We start from the raw sequence: 16,811 nt of genomic DNA, 5'->3' as shown, positions 1-16,811 counted from the left end.
ATTATTTTCTTGTGTTTATGTTCTCTCCAGTGCATCCTATTACAGCAAATCTGTTTGGAAGGGCTCCATTCCTAAAGATGACGCAGGCTCCAGGAATGCCTTCTGCCCAAGCAATATTCCTAAAGGAACCAGTTGTACCACTCATGTGCTGCACCATAATCAGATGCACAGGGGCACTACATAAGCAAACCAAGAGCACCAGCACACTGCAGACTGGGCTATAAATACCCAATTATTTCAGTTTTTGAAGCTACCACTTTTTCTAGCCTATTTAGCGAGACCAGTTCCTGACCCAAGATCTGCATTTACGTAAGAGACACCCCCATCCAAACTCCATGCTCAGGGACAGAGTGCTGAAAACCAAGATGAGTTCTCTGTGAACATCTCCAGTGCTCATTCCAGTTCTTCAAAAACACAGCTAACCTACTCCCTGAAGGAGGACATGGTAATCACTCATACCCTTTATTTTTAGCTTTGCTCTTCCTTCAAAGCCCAGCGAGATATGTGGAGTTTTGCAGTGTGCAAAGAATCCCTGCTCATGATTAACATCTATGTGAATAATAGAGCTTTAATCTGGTTTCAGTCAGTTACCTACTGCTTCAGCAGTTTAACATCATGTGGGAGCAAGAGCAGCAAGGGTATCCATCCAGCTTTCAGATAACTCAAAGTAGTATTACAAGGCTTAATTAATTGAGATCACCAGATGAAAAATCTCATAATATAAAAAAATCTCATCATATAAAAGGTAAAACATCTCCTGATGTTCAGGCAGTCCTGAGATGGGATGCTACATGGAAATCTCAGACAAAACTCCAAGGAGAAGGGACTGAGAATCATCTGCCTGTAAGAATTGTGTTCCTCCTGTTTCAGAGTCCCATCCTCAGCTGGGTGATGGGTCTGAAACATAATGGCAGGAACACAAGCAAAGTTCAATGTTTTAATCAGACACCAATCTTCAAGCCCAATCTTCCAGTAAACCCGGTGTGGACTGAGGTGCTCCTTTCCAAACAGCACAAGGGTGAAGGCAGCTCAGGCAGCAGACCCTCCTCTCAGACCATGCATACGCTTCCTGTCATTGCACAGGGGGTGTGGTGCCACCAGTCCTGGCTGAACAGCAGCAGAGAGGGAAATGCAATTCATGCAGGCCACACTGTGATATGACTGCAGCTCATTCTCCTTCCATATGAAACCTTTCCACATTCAGAGAAGGGCTGATCTGAAGCCAGCCGAAGTCACTGCAAGAGCAAAATACCAAAGCTGGCATCTCAAAGGAAATCAAACCCTGCTGCACTGGTTCCTGCTCTCAGCACAGATCAAGTGAGAGGAACAGCCAAGCATCTAAAGATGCTTTGAAAGGGCAGCTTGGTATTTTCCAGGCCTCCTTGGACAGAACTGACCCAGAGAAGGTCCCTGGCTGCACCAGCCAGTTACCCTTTGAGCAGTGACCATCTATCATCCCAAGTCATTCAGCCGTGAGTCACAGCTGTGCTCAGACCCTGTTCAGACATCTGCTCTCCTGCTGTCCACGTTCAGATCCTGCAACAGATCCAGGTTCTGCTGGAGTAGTAGGCAGACTGCAAAAATAATTTTCAACTCACTCTCCTTATCATGTAAGCCAAGCTCTCTTCTCCACCATCTTCTTACTCACCACCACTCCTCTACACTCGCGTCCTCAATGCTCAGAGACAGTGCTGGCTCTCTGTGAGGCCATTCTGATCCATTTCTGTAAGCCCTGCACAGACTCCTGGCACTCCAGCAGGCTGAGAGCTCCCACAGCTCTCACACCATCCTCACACGGAAATGCCAGAACAACCAAGAGCTTTAATTACCCACAGGGACACAGCTCCAGCCCAGGGCACAGCCCCACAGGCTGGCAGTGCCTCTGTCTGTGCCACCACAGAGACACTTAGGCTGGAAAAGCCCTTTGACAACACCATTCCAACCATTCCCCAGCACTGCCAAGGCCACCACTAACCCATGTCCCCAGTGCCACATCCACACATCTGTTAAACCCCTCCAGGGATGGGGATTCCATCCCTGTACAGGGCTGGATAACCCTTTTATAGCATCCTGACCCCTGACACTCACCTGCCTGCTCACACCACCACTACCCAGCACCACCTCCCACACTTGTGTGACACAGCTCCCAATTAAAATCAGGCAAACTTTTCTAGAGACTGGGCTGGGTGACATACCTCTATCTACTCTCCAGTTCACAATGTAAATGTGATACTGAATTTTTTTCCCCAAGTATATATTTAGGCATAATATATTTTAATGGCAAAAAGATGCTTTGTTCCATAGGGGATGTGTGTGTGTGTATTTGATTCCTGTGCTTCAAACAGATCCAGGAATGGAATTTCATACTTCCATAAAATTAGGAACAGATGTCGTGGACTGTTTAAACCAGCAGAGAAAATAGTAAGAGGAACACTCCAAGGAAGGTGACATGAAAAAAATGCTGAACATTGCAAGAAAATGGAAATACAATAATGACTGTGGGACTTCTGGGACACATGGGTCCATGCCACAAATCCCTCAGGAAAGAGCTCTCAGCTCAGGCACATTGAAGTTTCTTCTACATGAGCTAGAGAGAGAAAAGTAATAGATAACAGCAGCCAAATATAAAATACATTTATCTTCTAGTACAACAGAGATGCAGTTCACCTGAAAATATAAATCACAGCACATGCAAAGAGAAATCCCTTTCTTTTCTATCAAGTTTAAGTCCAAATATTAAAACCAATGAAAGGTTGAATTATATTTGCCTGCTGCTTCTCTCTTTACTCCTTTCTGGCAGGTCCCTTGGCTGGGACAGTGGGGTTTCCTGGGAAGCTGAGGCACCACCAGGCTGCCAGCATCACACCAGGCACTTATGTTTTTGTTCAGTGTTCTGCATTTCCATTCCAGCTTTCAAAAGTGATGGAAACCTCTCCTGATGGCTTTCAGTGCCCTGTTGGTTATCAAAAGGTCTGTCTGGGGCTGAACCCAAGCCAGAATCCCTTTGGAAATGAACAGGTTCGGAATGAATGCCCACATCTCTCTTTCCCAGCTGGCTCAGGGGATAGCTCACCTGGAAGGAAAGGTGCCACATTTCCATAAGGACAGGCACTGCCCAGAGTGTCAGGAGTGCTTGCAGCCTCTCTCTTCAGCTCCTTACAGCACAGCATGGCACCACTGGCATTGTCACCCCCGTTTTGCAGAGCATTGTGCTGAGGTACAGAGGACATTAAACAACTTTTGCCTCTGGTCACAGAAATAAGGGCAAGAACGGGACTGGAATTCAGAGCCCAAGCTCAGATCCTGCCTCACATTTCCTGCACACAGAAGAACCCATATTGGACTTGCAGATCACACATTTGCATTGCAAAGTGAGGAGCAGTGCATAAATGCCTGTATGTACAAGCAGATGTGTATTCAGTAGGCAGATCTTTGGAAATTCACCACATAACATTCTGTCTACAAGTCAAAAGCCATCTCCAATTGCTAAAACTTAAATCAAAACACAAGTTGCTACAATTCATAAGGAGCTTAATATTTATTACCATGTATTGCAAGCGTGCAGCTATGTAGAAAGACTCCCTTACTGTCTCCAGTGATTATTCAAGGGACTGGGAAAAGAAAGAATAGCCTTTGATAATAACAAAAAAAAAGCAAGTGTGGAGAAAGCAATGTATTAAATCCTTTTCACAGCCAAGAGGCCAATGAAAATGCTATATATTTATAAAGGAAATGAAAACCTGTCAGGGACAAAATGAACTGAATAACAGAGCTTGGGCTGAATAAAGATAAGCAAGAACTCAAGAACGAAAAACACCACCGGGGTGGAAAATGCAGCATGCTCTGCATCCCTGGGAAGAGGGCTCTGAATGGATGCACCCATCTGGGGACAGGTCAGAGAGGAGTCCCAGCTATTCCCTTCTTCTGATAATCTGCAGGCCAAGTGAGGTCAGCAGGATGGGTAATGCTGAAACACCTGAATCTCCCGGATCCAGGGGAAGAGCACCCTGCAGCTGCCCAGAGCAGGGGTGCTCAGGACACAGCTCCAGTGCCTGCAGAGCAGCACTGCCAGAGGCACAGCCACCTGCTCCAGGCTGGAGTGAGCTCTGCTTTCACATCCTGGATCTGTCTGACCCCTCTGCTGAGCCCACCAGGGGAGGGGATGAAGCCTTCAGGATAAAGAGACAGAAAAACTCTAATTTGCCACAGAAAATATGCCCACAGACCAAAGATCTGACCTGTATGGGCTGGTCTGAATTCTAATTCCACAACTGGAAGAGCTGGCCTATCATATTTCTAAATTCCTGTAGTTACAAGACTACTTGAAAAATCACTGGGAAATATACCAATTCATGAAAACTCACAAAAATACAATGGTTATAAACCCTGTCTTGATAGAAACAAGGCTTTTTAGTGTGCAGATGACTTGGATTCAGTTCCTGATATTAAATAATTTAGCTTTATGTATCTAATTGCAGGAAGTTTGTGTGATTTCGAAAATAAACAACATAAGTATTTCATAATTCAGATACTTAATTACTATTACCATATTGATTGCAGGAAATAGGATTAACCACACATTATATATTGTCAGAGGATAATGTCAACAATCTTGAAGTGAAGGCTACCAAGGAATTAGCTGGCTGTACTACATTAAAAACAAAGCACAAACCATGGCCATTGGGAAGGAGCATTCCCAATTAACTGGCATGTTCATCATTCCACATGGACTTCCCAGTAAATCCAGGAGAGGAGTAGAAACACATGCAAAGTTAGACTCATGCTCAGGAGGAGGAAATTTGGAATGTCTTTTCTCTTAAGTTTTCCTTTCTGAGATGATTCGTCAGAGCAGTCATTAAATAGGTCCCAAAATGAGTCCTACAAAGAACAATAATGCTCCTCAACCAAGCAGTTCCTACAGAGATGTTTGGTGAACCAGCAGGAGGTGATGCCTTGTGAAGGCTGACCTAGACCAGAGACTAGATGCAGTTAAAAAATAAAGCAGGGATTTATTAAGAGGCCTCCAATAGATCCACCTTGGGCAGCACAACCCAAAATGGCCACAAAATAGACAACAGGTCACAGGGTCTGTCACTTTTATAAATTCTGCTCCATTTGCATATTGGAGCTAATTGTCCAATTACAGCTTTACCCCATGCAGTCCCATCCTTCTTATTTTTCTCTCTTCAGACTGCATTGTTTGTGCTCTTGGGCCTGAGATCTGGATCACTGTCCTTGTTCCCCAGCTAGAGAAGGAATTGTTTTGTCTCCCTACTCTGTGCAGAGAGCTCACCATCCCCTAATATGAAGCCCAGACACACACACTAAAGCAGAACAGAATCTGAAAAATATAAAAGTTAAAACCTGAGGCACCAGAGGGATTGCTTGAGTGTATTTTCCAAAGGACTCCTGAGGGTGGCCTGACCTGTGCAGCTCACCAGGTCACCTCCTGCCCCAGTGACCCTGCTCTGCTGGGCTCTGCTGCCAGGGCAGGTCAGTCACAGAGGCACAAGTGCCTCAGCATTTACACCAAACTCAGCCAGGGCTCTGCCCATTCCCCTTCCAGTCCCCTCACACAAAGGGTGTGCCATGGGACATGCCTGGGAAAGCTTCATGCAACACTGCCATGGTTTTGCATGAGAGACATTTAGGGAAGTGCTGCAAAGCTTTGACTTTGTCCTGATCCTATCTCCCCATCTCACAGCAGGAGGTGAGTGCATTGGTGACTGGGCAGCACTGAAACCCACCCTACTCATATATATATATATATATATATATAAAATAGAGCTCTCCAGAGCAGTAGTTTAGTTGTTTTCAGTCCCTGCACAGCCATTCCCACCTGCAGCCAGGAAGGCTGTGCTGTTAAAGCCCCATATGATACCCTGGAGTACAGCCTGGACACTCCACTCAGCTCTCTCAGCACACACTTACTGTCATCTCAGATGGCAGCAGCAGAGGTTAAGTTGTGCATCAATGAGAAGCATTGCTCTCAAATCTGAAAAGATGCTTTTAAAACCAAAAACCACAAAAATGCACTGGGTTTGCATGTTCCTCCCCACAGACTGCAGTTACCTCTCCTTACAGCAACAGAAGGGAAAGGGCAATAACAGGAAAGCAGCAGAGGCCTTTCCCTTGTACATGAAAAGCGAGTTGAGGATCTCCACACAGGCACTTAAACATCTCTTGCTGTATAGAACACAATGCTCTGATACTCTTGTTATTTGCTTTTCATCATCTCAAGGATTCCTCAAATCCTCGAGTGTGCTGGGAGCTGTTGGACAGATCCTGCAGGGGAAGTGGCAGTGGGGGAGGGAGGGAGCCTGGCAGCATTCCACTGTTCTGCACAGGCAGGGATGGCCACTCTGACCACGGCAGAGTGCATCTCCAGGCATCACAAGCACAGCTTTAGCAGCCCTGCCTCACTCTTTTCTCATCACCAGAGGAGCAGGAGAACACAAACCCCCAGTTCACCTGCTGCAGTCGCTGACCCACAGACACAGGAGTCCCCCTGGGGCAGCTCTGCCAGCTGGGCAACAGCTTTGCAAAGGAAATGTCTCAATGCCTTTTAGCCTTGAGAGCAGAGCAAATCCCTTCAACCCTAACTAGCATCCAAATGAGCAGCCAAAGGAATGCCAATGGATGTCCCCAGAGAAACTGGCTCTGGCAGAAGGAATTAGCACTTTGATCCTCCTCTCTGGACAGCAGGGCAGCACTCATTTGCACTCACAGCTGACACAGTGCAGGACCCAACACACGAGTTGTTCCTTGAGGGGACAGCCCCTGACAATGCGTTAGGGCCATGTGCCTCATCCATGGCTAATGCTGCATTCCTAGTGATTGTCCAGGATCTCCCCCCATGGCTTCACACCTGGCTTCAGCCCCTACAGAAATGCTGCTGCATCCATAGCCTGACTGCAGTCAGCACTAACTACATCTACAGGTTTTTGCTTTGGCTCCTTCTGTGACAAGGTGGGACTACAGGGAAGTGATGTTCATCTTTCAAATGCAGAGAAGCCCTGCCTGGTTCCCAAGGCTGGCATCACTGGTGCAGCACTCACAGCCTGAGGGGGCCACTGGGCATTTCCCACAGCCTAAAACAGCTGGAGAGTCCAGACAATAGTGTTCCACAGCAGCCTTACACAGGGATTTAGGAGCTAGGACACTGGGATTTGCATCCTCATCTCCCCCAGAGACAGGGCAGGAAAGCAGAGCTGGACTCCTGTGGGGCTGGCAAACGTCCTCAAATCCCCCATGAGCACCCTGAAGGTCGATTACTGCAACATTTTCACATGCAAATACCTCAGAGCTAGCTCCTCTGATTGACTTTACCAGATTGATCCGGGGCCCACAGTCACTAAACTCAGGCTTTAGCAAGCCAGAGCTGTGGTCTGGTTTCAGCAGTGTATGGTGCTTCAGCAGCAGGGAACAACAGACAACTCCTGGCACTGCCATGGAAAACCTCTGCTCATTATCTTTAGAATTCTGTATTACATGATTCAGCTACAAAGGATCTCCCATCAGACATGACAGAGAGAGAAACTGCTGTATTTACATAGAGCAGCACATAACACGTTTGTGTGTGTACACACCTTCCTTATGTTTTTCCAGGAATCAAAATCCATCTCCATTTGAGTTAGATAACCCTCACAGACTTCTTGAAAATCCCTCCATTTTTCATTTCCTCAATGTTACAAACTTAACCAAATATCCTAAAACTGAAACACAAATGAACACCAATGACTCTGCCCCGACTCCACCTCATCTACAGAAAAGGAGCATTTATAAACTCAGAGGAGGATTCCCTTGCCCTCTCTGGAACCCAGCAAACTGTGGCCAGCTGCTCAAAGTACCACAAATCTTGGTGACTCTAAGCCACATGAAGTTTTAATAGCAATGCCAGGAGTAGGTAATGAAGGCAAACAGACACAGCCCTCTGCAGCCACCCTCCCACCAGCAGAAATTCCCACATTCCAAAGCGATGGCAGACACTCCTCAAGCTCCACACTGGAAAGCACAAAGATGCTCACTGAGAATCAGAAAGCAAAATACTTTATGGCACATTCAAAGGCCAAATAATAATGTTGAACTGGAGGTAAGTGCATTTGAACAGAAGTACTTCCAAGAGGACCCAACAGCAGGAGATTTCCTGGCGATGCACAATGTTTCCAGCAAACTCAGCTGAGGTTTGGACCTTGCACAGCCAGAACTTCACTTAAGTCTATTTTTTGACATACTGTGTGACCATGGAGGCCAGCAAGATAAATATTATTTTCCCCAATGCCAGTTCATAAAGGAGCACCAACAAATACACGAGGTAGCACCAAGAACCCAAGGAGCTCTCCCATATCATGCAAGGAGCCTCTTTCCCCACAGAAATCCCACAGACTGGGGGCCTGACACCGTATTTCCCACACTGGCAGAACCAGCCACCTCAAAAACAGATCCCTAAGGAGTAAAATTTAGAGATGAACTCTCAGTCACACTTAAATGACACTTTTGTGGTGACTCAGACAGGGCTGTGAGTTTAGATGACGACTTGGTTGGTTTTTGGAAGGAGGACACTGAGGTGCAGCCCAGCCCTGCAGTCATTTCAGCCAGGACACATGTCTGCCTGCAATATCATGTGTCCAAATACTTCCAGCAGAACAGGCAAACTGTACGGACGTGGTGACATCCACACTCTGAAGCTGTGGTAATTCATCAGACAGCAGGAGGAGGTCAGGCCTGGGCAGAGCGAGCTGCAGAACTCCCCAGCACACCCCAGCCCTGCAAGACACGGCTCCTTGCACCTCTTGCCCCACTTCTCTGCTAATATAACACCCCAGAAAGGCATGGCAAAATGTAAACATGGAAAGTTCAGATTTCCTGATAAGACAGGGAAAACCACAGTTCCTGACATCTTGTAATTCCAAAAATCCCATGGCAGGTTTCCTTGTTCCAGGTGATCTGACCCCCATCAGGCTCCAGCACAGGTAATCAGCTTTTCTTCTGCCTAGATCAAACAGCTCCAACTGCTCCATCCCCTCTGGAGTCTGGCACTTTGGAGATTTAACAGCTTCTAGCTGTGCAGAAGAGCCGTTGTGGGGTGAGCACTGAGGAGACAAGCATGGCACAGCTTTAGGGGGTGCCCAAAGCAGCTGGTCCCAAACCTTCGTTGTGCTTGTGGCATCTGATGCCCATTTTGCAACCTGTAAGAAAAACTGGATGATTAAATAGTGGCAAAAACTGATAATTATCAGTCTACAACAACCAGGCAGCATCCTTGGTTAGAAAAGAGGGAAGAGAGTAGAGGAGACCTTGATAGCAGGGGGTGGGTGAGCACAGAGTGTGACCACCACAGTAACTGTGCCCATGCCTTTGGTACCTCCTGGCTGCAGCTGCTGTGCAGCCACTGCTCCTTCTCTGTGTCTGTCATCTCTTCACTCTGTCCTCACTGTGTCAGCCCTGCTACAGGGGCAGCTCAGGCTGTGGCAGACCTGGCCTTGTAAAGCCCATGTGCTTCCCAGGCACCGCCCAGGCACGAGAGGCACCCCCAGGGCAAAGCCACCCCTCCTGCCACCCTCCAGGGGGACAACCCACAACGCTGACCCTCTGTGGAAGCACAGCACCAGGAGTGTTCTGTGCTGCCTTGTCCTCACAACGGAGAGGGGTGTGGAACCTTCTGGAACATGCTGCCCAGTGAGGAGCCTCTCACCCAAACAGGGCCACTTGCCTCAAGTTTACAGTGAGCTACTCAGAGAACCACAGCACACTCTCCACGGTTAATGTAAAATATTAATGTCTCATTTGTTCAACAATTTTGTGGAAATTAAAACTTTTAGGTTAATCATATACTGAACAATTTTAATTAAAGCAGTTATAAAACAATTAATCCACGAGAGCAGGCTTGGATCCTTGCCAGCCTTATTGGTTTAATACATGTAGGCAAAGCTTATTTCTCCCCGTGTTTGACTTAATGAATGCTAATAAGTGACACAAAATATGCATGCAGCGCTCCTAATATAGTTAGTCCATCTGGTTTCACTTGCATTTTGTATTTGTCATTTTGCTTTGATAGAGGAATTGAAAATGAATTCTCTGTGCTAGAAATTAGAAGAACTTTGTACCCTGCTTAATTTAAAATAATTTTTGCAAACCTTTGGGGGAAAAAGAGACAGCAATTGAGTACAGCACATTAGCCAGCTATCTTTTAGGTTGTTCCAAGGTTGGAAAAGAGCACAATACCAAAATCTAAGACTATGCCACAGCAGGAAAGAACAAACAACACACACTCAGCTTTTTTTTTCACCAGTATTTCAAAATATGTTTTTTGCTTGAATAGATGGTAATATAAAGGCAGGGGATAAAATATGATTTTAAGCATCTGAGACAAATCCTCTACTATTCCAATTTGTTCTGCGTTACAACTTGTTTGATCCATTTGGGGATGTACTTGTTTGCCAAAGCAAGCAGAGCTCAGCCTCTTTGTTGAATATTTAATCTATGCCAAATTTTTTTACCTTTTAGCACTTATGTTTGAGTTACACAGCCATGTTACTTCCAGTAACACCCCAGACCATCACTGCTGGATGCAACCACTCAACCCTGCCACATAAAAGCCATGGGCAAAGGCCCTGCCGAGCTGAACTCCTCTGCCTGCAGGTCTAACCACCCTGTGAAGAGCCTGATCTCTCCCAGGGACGTGCCAAAAATGAAAAATAGGTTCTTCTTTGCCTAAAGTCCAGATAACACAACTCATGTCACTCTGAGATCATACATGATGTGTGACAGCCATGGGAAGCAGCCTCTGTGGAGATTCTATACCAAACACACCCTCTGCAGTGCCCCAGCTGCCCCTGAGCAGCCAGTGAGGGTCCTTCCATAGACACCACTGGGGTCTGCACCAGCCCTAGAGCTCTAGACACATCCCCCTAAAAGCACAGTGACACAGCAGGAGGCGCAGCTTAAACTGTGCAGAGTTTCCTTCTTCCCTGCCCAAGGTCACTTCCTATTTCTGCTGCTGAGATGTCCCAAATGGTGACAACGGGAAGCCTGTTAGAGCTTCAAAACTAGCTCTGTTCCCAGGGTACCAGTGTGCCAAATTCAGACACATCAGGACAAGCAGGAGGAAGGGAATCGTGTGTGCATGTCCTGAAAAGTGCATCAAAGACAGGAGGGCAGGAGAGGTGAGCACCACCAACCACCTCCTGACCACCACGAGCCTTGTTGTACCCTCAAGGTGAAGAAGGGGAAAGTTTCCTTTCTCAAGTGCCTCAAAACTGCAAAAGTGATAATAAACCAACCACTGGCATTATCTGCTTAACCTGGTAATTTGTGTATGGGCCACCCTTGGGCTCACCTTGATCTGAATTCCTGAGTCACACTGCTCCTCACTCAGGAAAGGTGCTCTGAGCACTGCAGGAAGGAAATGTGGGCACACAGCCTGTGCTCCACACCCATCCCACGCCTGTCCAGCAGCATTTAGTTGCAGATGACCTGAAGCAGAAAGACCTGGGACACCTCCAGGGTAGAAGATGGAGCCTCAGTCCATGTTAAATTTCCAGCCTCTCATTAAAAAGGCCAGCTCAGCACAGCAACACAAGAGGAAGATGGAGTGTAGGGAACAAAAGGAAAAGATGAGAAGGAGGTGAAACAAATGGGAACAGTTTCAGGTACATGAATAACTGCCTTACAATGAGCTTCCTCACTGTTACTGAGCAAAATTTGGGAAGTGGTGTGTGAGATGCTCCCCTCTGAGAGCCCAGGGTACTGGGGGAGGGCAGCATGGAGCTGGCCCTGGAGCAGGGCTCAGAGCCCATGAATTTGTCAGCCTGGTTAACCCCTCGTGCAGCGTGACAGGAGGGGCTGAGCCTCCCTGTGCCTCCCCCCCACTGCAGCCCCCCACGCCTGGGAGCTCTCTGCACACTTTGCCAGCTCAGATCTCAGTCACAGCTTATCCTGCAGCAGTCTCTTCAAGGATGATATTGCACTTTTCTGCCAGAAAGGTCCCAAAATAGCTCAGGAATCACATGCAGCCTGCTGGAGCCCATGGTGTAGCAGCTCCTGGTGCAGCAGGCAGTGGGGCTGGGGCTCCTGCTGAGGTGATGCCCCAGCAGGTACACAGAGCCCCAGGAGGTGAAGCTGTCACAAAGCAGCACCTCCTGTGCACATCCATGGGGCTGGTGTTCCTGGTGGAGACACCAGCATGGGCTGATTCTGTGCAGAGCCTGAGCAGAAAGGGAGACCCAGCACCAAAATGAAATTAGAACAGAGTGCCTGGGTCGCCTCTGCGTCCCTAAACTGAGGCTTGCCAACAAGCCCTTTGTAAGTGCTAAACACCTTCTCTGTGTGTCACTTAGAAAAAAAGACATGTGAACCCAGCAGAGCAGCTTGCCTTTTTTTTTTCCCCTTGCTTTTTTTTTTTTTTTAAGTGTTTAAACATCCTACAAACACTGTTTAGGGAAGTCAGCAGGAGGTCAAATAGAAGCCTTGTGTCTCAGTGGATAACAATCCTTCTGTGAAATCATTCCAGCACAAATCAAGTCACTCTTACATCTCCCTCTCCACCTTTTTTTTTTCTTTTATTTTAAAGGCATTTTAGCAAAGCTCGCTTTGAAGTTTAAACCTTCTGCAACAACACTGCTTGCCAACAAGATAAAATATTTAGTACTGCTATATACTAAAATCATATCTCTAACAATACCTTCCACGCCTGACATAGCACAGAAGTTAATTCAGCCAACAATGCAATGCTTGCATTTTGTGTCTCGAGAAGCAGCAATTTATCTTTTTTGTATATATAAATTACATACACTATTGTGCCATTTAAACCTAAAGCCTCCTGTTGTTAAACAGAGAATAGAACGATCTTTAAATACAGACAAAAAGATCAGAGTTCTAGAAGGAGCCGTGACAAATGCAGGATAATGTTATCAGCCTGGCAAAATAAATGATGGTGCCCAGCAAATCCTCCCTGCTTGAGCTGACACAAGTCCTTCATCTCCTCAGGTTGGTTGGGGCTGCCTCCCTCTCTTGGAGGGTCCCTGATGGGAAGTACTCACCATCATGGATTGAGGGCTTCAACAAGAAAACAAAACAGCTGCAGGTGAGCACCAGCAGTGCCTGGCAGCGACAACAGCCTGTGCCACACCTCCTGCTCCCCCTGACTCAGAGCAGGAGAGCCAGGAGAGCCCCCCTCTGCAAAGAGATGCACCCCAGTAAAGGCAGGAGTGGTGCAAGGGTCAGGGAGGAGAAGGGACACTCGTCCTGCAGTCTGACCTTCTGGGTTTGCTGTTTGAGGAAACAGTGGAAATGTTGCAATGTCTGCAATGCTTTGTTGGCAAGGTTGTTTCTCAGTTTTTTCTCCACTAGTGGTCTTGCCTTCTTTAGTCACCTCTTAAAAACAAACTTAAAGAACCAATAACTACATTCCCCCAAAAAAAATCTCACCATCTGCTCCCATCTTTGCCCTTGCTTTTCTAATCTGCTCTTTACCATGCAAAGAGGCACCACCTCAGTGCCTCACGTATCACGTCCCCTCTCCCAGCATAATTCAGTGCATTTTACTCTTCCACATAAAATTAGCAGAAACAGTCCCAAAACGTCTGTCTTTTCTCATCTCTTTGCTGTACCTAGATCTGACAAACTTCTCTCCAAGCAATTCAATTCCCTTCTCACATATGCTCAGCACACATGCACTCAGCAATGCCATCTCCATACAACCAGCTCAAGGCTCCCAAACTCAAAAAAAGGCAAACTAATTTAAAACAAAAACACAAATGCCTTTTCTATCCCTTTTGCCTCCACAAGATGCAAACCACAGCAGTGCCAGTGTGAATGAGCCCCCAGTCCCCAGCCCATCTCTGGGGGTCTCTCTTACCCCTGGACACCTCCACTGGTCCACAGTGCCACTTGGGATGGGATTTGCCTTCCCATCCTTCTGCTCCCCCACCTTACTCTTGCTCCATTCAAATGCTGTCTTCAACCTCCATGTTCATCTCTCCAAGCCTTCCAACCAGGAGCTTTAAACATGTTTCACATCCTCCCCTGCTCTCTGGTGTCTCTCCCATCCCTGCCTGGAGCCAAACCCATCCCAGCAGCCCCACACCAGCAGACTGGAGGAGGCCCCACTGCAAGCACAGGGAGGAAAACATCACAGCTGGGGGCTTTTTACAATGTGAGCCAAACAAAACCCAGACACTGCCAAATAACTGTTACCTGCAGCTTAAATAACTGCTTTTTGTAGGTTTATTATTTTTTAAACAATAGTTTGTGTGTACGCATCCATATATGTGCTTTTTTTAAAGTACAGACAGGATTTTCATGTCAGGGATTTTATTTTGCTTTTCTTTGAAATGAAGAGCATAATTCACCAAGTGCAAACTTCTGCTAGGAACAAGCATTTCTAAAAATTCATCCTCTGCTTTCCCATTTAAAATTACACCATGGCAAGAGCCTCGATCTTTATCTCACTACTCGAGCTGTAATTCAAGCAGAAGCAGAATTTATTCCAGAATAAATGCTGTGTTTGTACCCATGACATTAGGATCCACGGCACAGAATCAAGCCCTCCTTGCTCAAGCCCAACACCAGGACAGCAATATCTATGAGAAGCTGGCCTAGACAAGTAACCAGGCAGAAGCTCCAGGTTCTTGTTTCCTCCTGCCTTGTACAACTGCTGCAATGTGTTTTAAGAAACCTGGCTCAGGGATCTGACTGCCAACAGGGAGACCTGATGGGCAAGGCAAGAAGCAAGATCCTGCCACTGTGGGAGGCAGAGGAAGGTGGAGAGGAAGTTGCCCACCTTGAAGCCAAGAGCAGTGAGCCCTGTACCTGTGAGAGCACCCCAAGGCTGGGGAGCAGTGCTGCCCACACCAGGCACCTCCTGCCTCCCCCCAGCAGCCGGGAAACGGGACTGGGAGACGGAGCTCTGCAGAATGATCTATGAGGAGGAATCAAATAACAGTCATAAAAAAGCACTCCACCTGTGGGTGATCATACTTTTTAAGATGGATTAACAAAATGACTGCTTATTTATTGAAAATAATGAATAGCCTAGTGCTTTTAGTTCAGAAAGGGATGCAGGAGGGAAAGCTGCTGCAGCAGGGTTTTAAATAAACTGAAAACTTATGGCAATGGCATGCATCACAGCCAGGAGGGGAACAGGGACTCCGGGGAACATGACTAATGGCAGCTCCTGGAAAGCACACCAGGACTGTAAGCAATGCCAGTAAAAGAGTCAAATGGAGAGAAAGGGAAATGTAGAAAGAAAATGCAGGTTTGCTCAGCCTAGCTTGAGATTGATGCTTCAAACCAGGATTTCAAAGAATTCTGAAACAAAGGGAAGGAAATGACACCTCTGAAGTAACCCTTGCATCAGGTTCTATCTTGTGTCTCTGGTCTCTGGCCAAGCCCATGCACACGAGCATCTCTATCAGTATATGAGCTAGAGCAGAGACTGTCTGCAAGGCAGAGGAGCAAACTCTCACCCTGGGCTCCAGGGTCCATCAGTCAGCACTATGCCCTCAGAGCAGACTTCCAATTCTGGGTATTTTCCCTCTCACCAGACTCTTTAAACACCTAAATCTTAAAAGCATCTTTCATCAGGACCTATTAGTGATGCAGGGAAGGGTTCTTTGTTTTACAGAGCAGTGCAGAGAAAGCAAGGGATCACATGTTTGGGTCTAAATTCCCCTCCCTGCACCACGGGCTGTCTTTAGCACGCCTTGTCTAGAGATCTTCAGGGTGCTTTGCCACAAGAAACCTCAGGAGTGAGGACTGAGGCCAGATTCAGCTGTTCTCTACATGACTGCACAAGACCAAGTGCCCTGCCAGAAGAGAAATTAAACCCAAGTTCTGCTGTTGTTCCTGCCCATTACACATCCCCCTCCACCAAAAAACCATGACACCCATCCCTGATATTTCACAAGTGGTGAAAAACAGCTATCAGCAAAGGTATCATTAGGATTTTAACCCAAATAACCAGAAGAGCAGTACAACACCACAGAAGTAAAAATGCCTTCCAGAGATGAATGCTGTAAAATCAAATTTAACTTTACTCTTGGGATTTCATTAAGCAGCAGCAAGAAACAGGCAAAGCGAGTGTGACACTTCACCAGGACCCTCGTGACAATGGGATTAGGAATACCCCAAAGGTAACACAGCAGCACCACAGACATTTTGACACAGCAATGTAAGAGGAAAGTGGGGTCATTCAGGACAATGTGATCCCCAGTACACATGGGGGGGAAAGTAAAATGCTTCCCTCTGGATTAGCTTTCTTCCCAACTGTACCCGGCGAATCATGGAAGCAGATTAGTTCTGGGTGTTCATTGCAACCATAATCCTCTCACCCCAGTGCCTTGCCTTCATGGTGCTAATTCACTGAAACAGAAGATCCCCTACAAAAGCCCTCAGGCTCATCTCAATTCCCAAGTTAATGGCTGTTAAAAAACAGGACCTTATTTAAATTTCAGCTACCACAGTGCAGAAGCATGGAGTACTTTACTTTGACACCAACACTGCTAAACAAAAACTACTCAAGAATTTACTAATTCCTTTTAAATGAAAAAAAAAGTGCACATTCTTGGTTTTTCTGCCTGTCACATTTCTATTTGGACATCCAGGACTTGCACAGTACTGAACAAAAAAATATACTGCTCCTGACAGCTCATTCCTATACAAGGAAGAGTTAGATGAAAACTGAAACTCAGCATCCAAGCTTTTAAGAAACTAACCTGGCAGATTGCATGCAAACTTCCTTGGCAAACACAAACAGCAGGAGCTGAATAATACATAAAAAAATATATTGACAGAACTGCTTCTGTGCACAC

The 16,811-nt window shown here is 46.6% G+C and overlaps 1 protein-coding gene and 2 long non-coding RNA genes across 11 annotated transcripts in view; 1 reads left to right on the top strand and 2 right to left on the bottom strand.

The window, feature by feature from the left end:
• AUTS2 (activator of transcription and developmental regulator AUTS2) overlaps positions 1–16,811 on the bottom strand; it is a 778,310-nt gene that overhangs the window by 723,074 nt on the left and 38,425 nt on the right. The window lies entirely within an intron of this gene.
• Positions 8,851–9,580, bottom strand: LOC135283760 (uncharacterized). The gene is made up of 2 exons (XR_010349395.1): positions 9,365–9,580; positions 8,851–9,188 (listed from the first exon to the last, which is right to left on the bottom strand). It is a non-coding gene; the product is annotated as an uncharacterized LOC135283760 (long non-coding RNA).
• On the top strand, positions 9,525–14,767 carry LOC135283766 (uncharacterized). 2 transcript variants are annotated; one of them, XR_010349408.1, is made up of 3 exons: positions 9,525–9,766; positions 12,988–13,084; positions 14,525–14,767. It is a non-coding gene; the product is annotated as an uncharacterized LOC135283766 (long non-coding RNA). The 2 variants fall into 2 exon arrangements; XR_010349407.1 differs by lacking the exon at positions 9,525–9,766 and adding an exon at positions 12,180–12,303.

Source organism: Passer domesticus, chromosome 19, assembly GCF_036417665.1.
Source record: "Passer domesticus isolate bPasDom1 chromosome 19, bPasDom1.hap1, whole genome shotgun sequence".
NCBI lineage: Eukaryota > Metazoa > Chordata > Aves > Passeriformes > Passeridae > Passer > Passer domesticus.
Note: the sequence above shows the minus strand (reverse complement) of the source record. Positions and strands in the feature narration are given on the sequence as shown.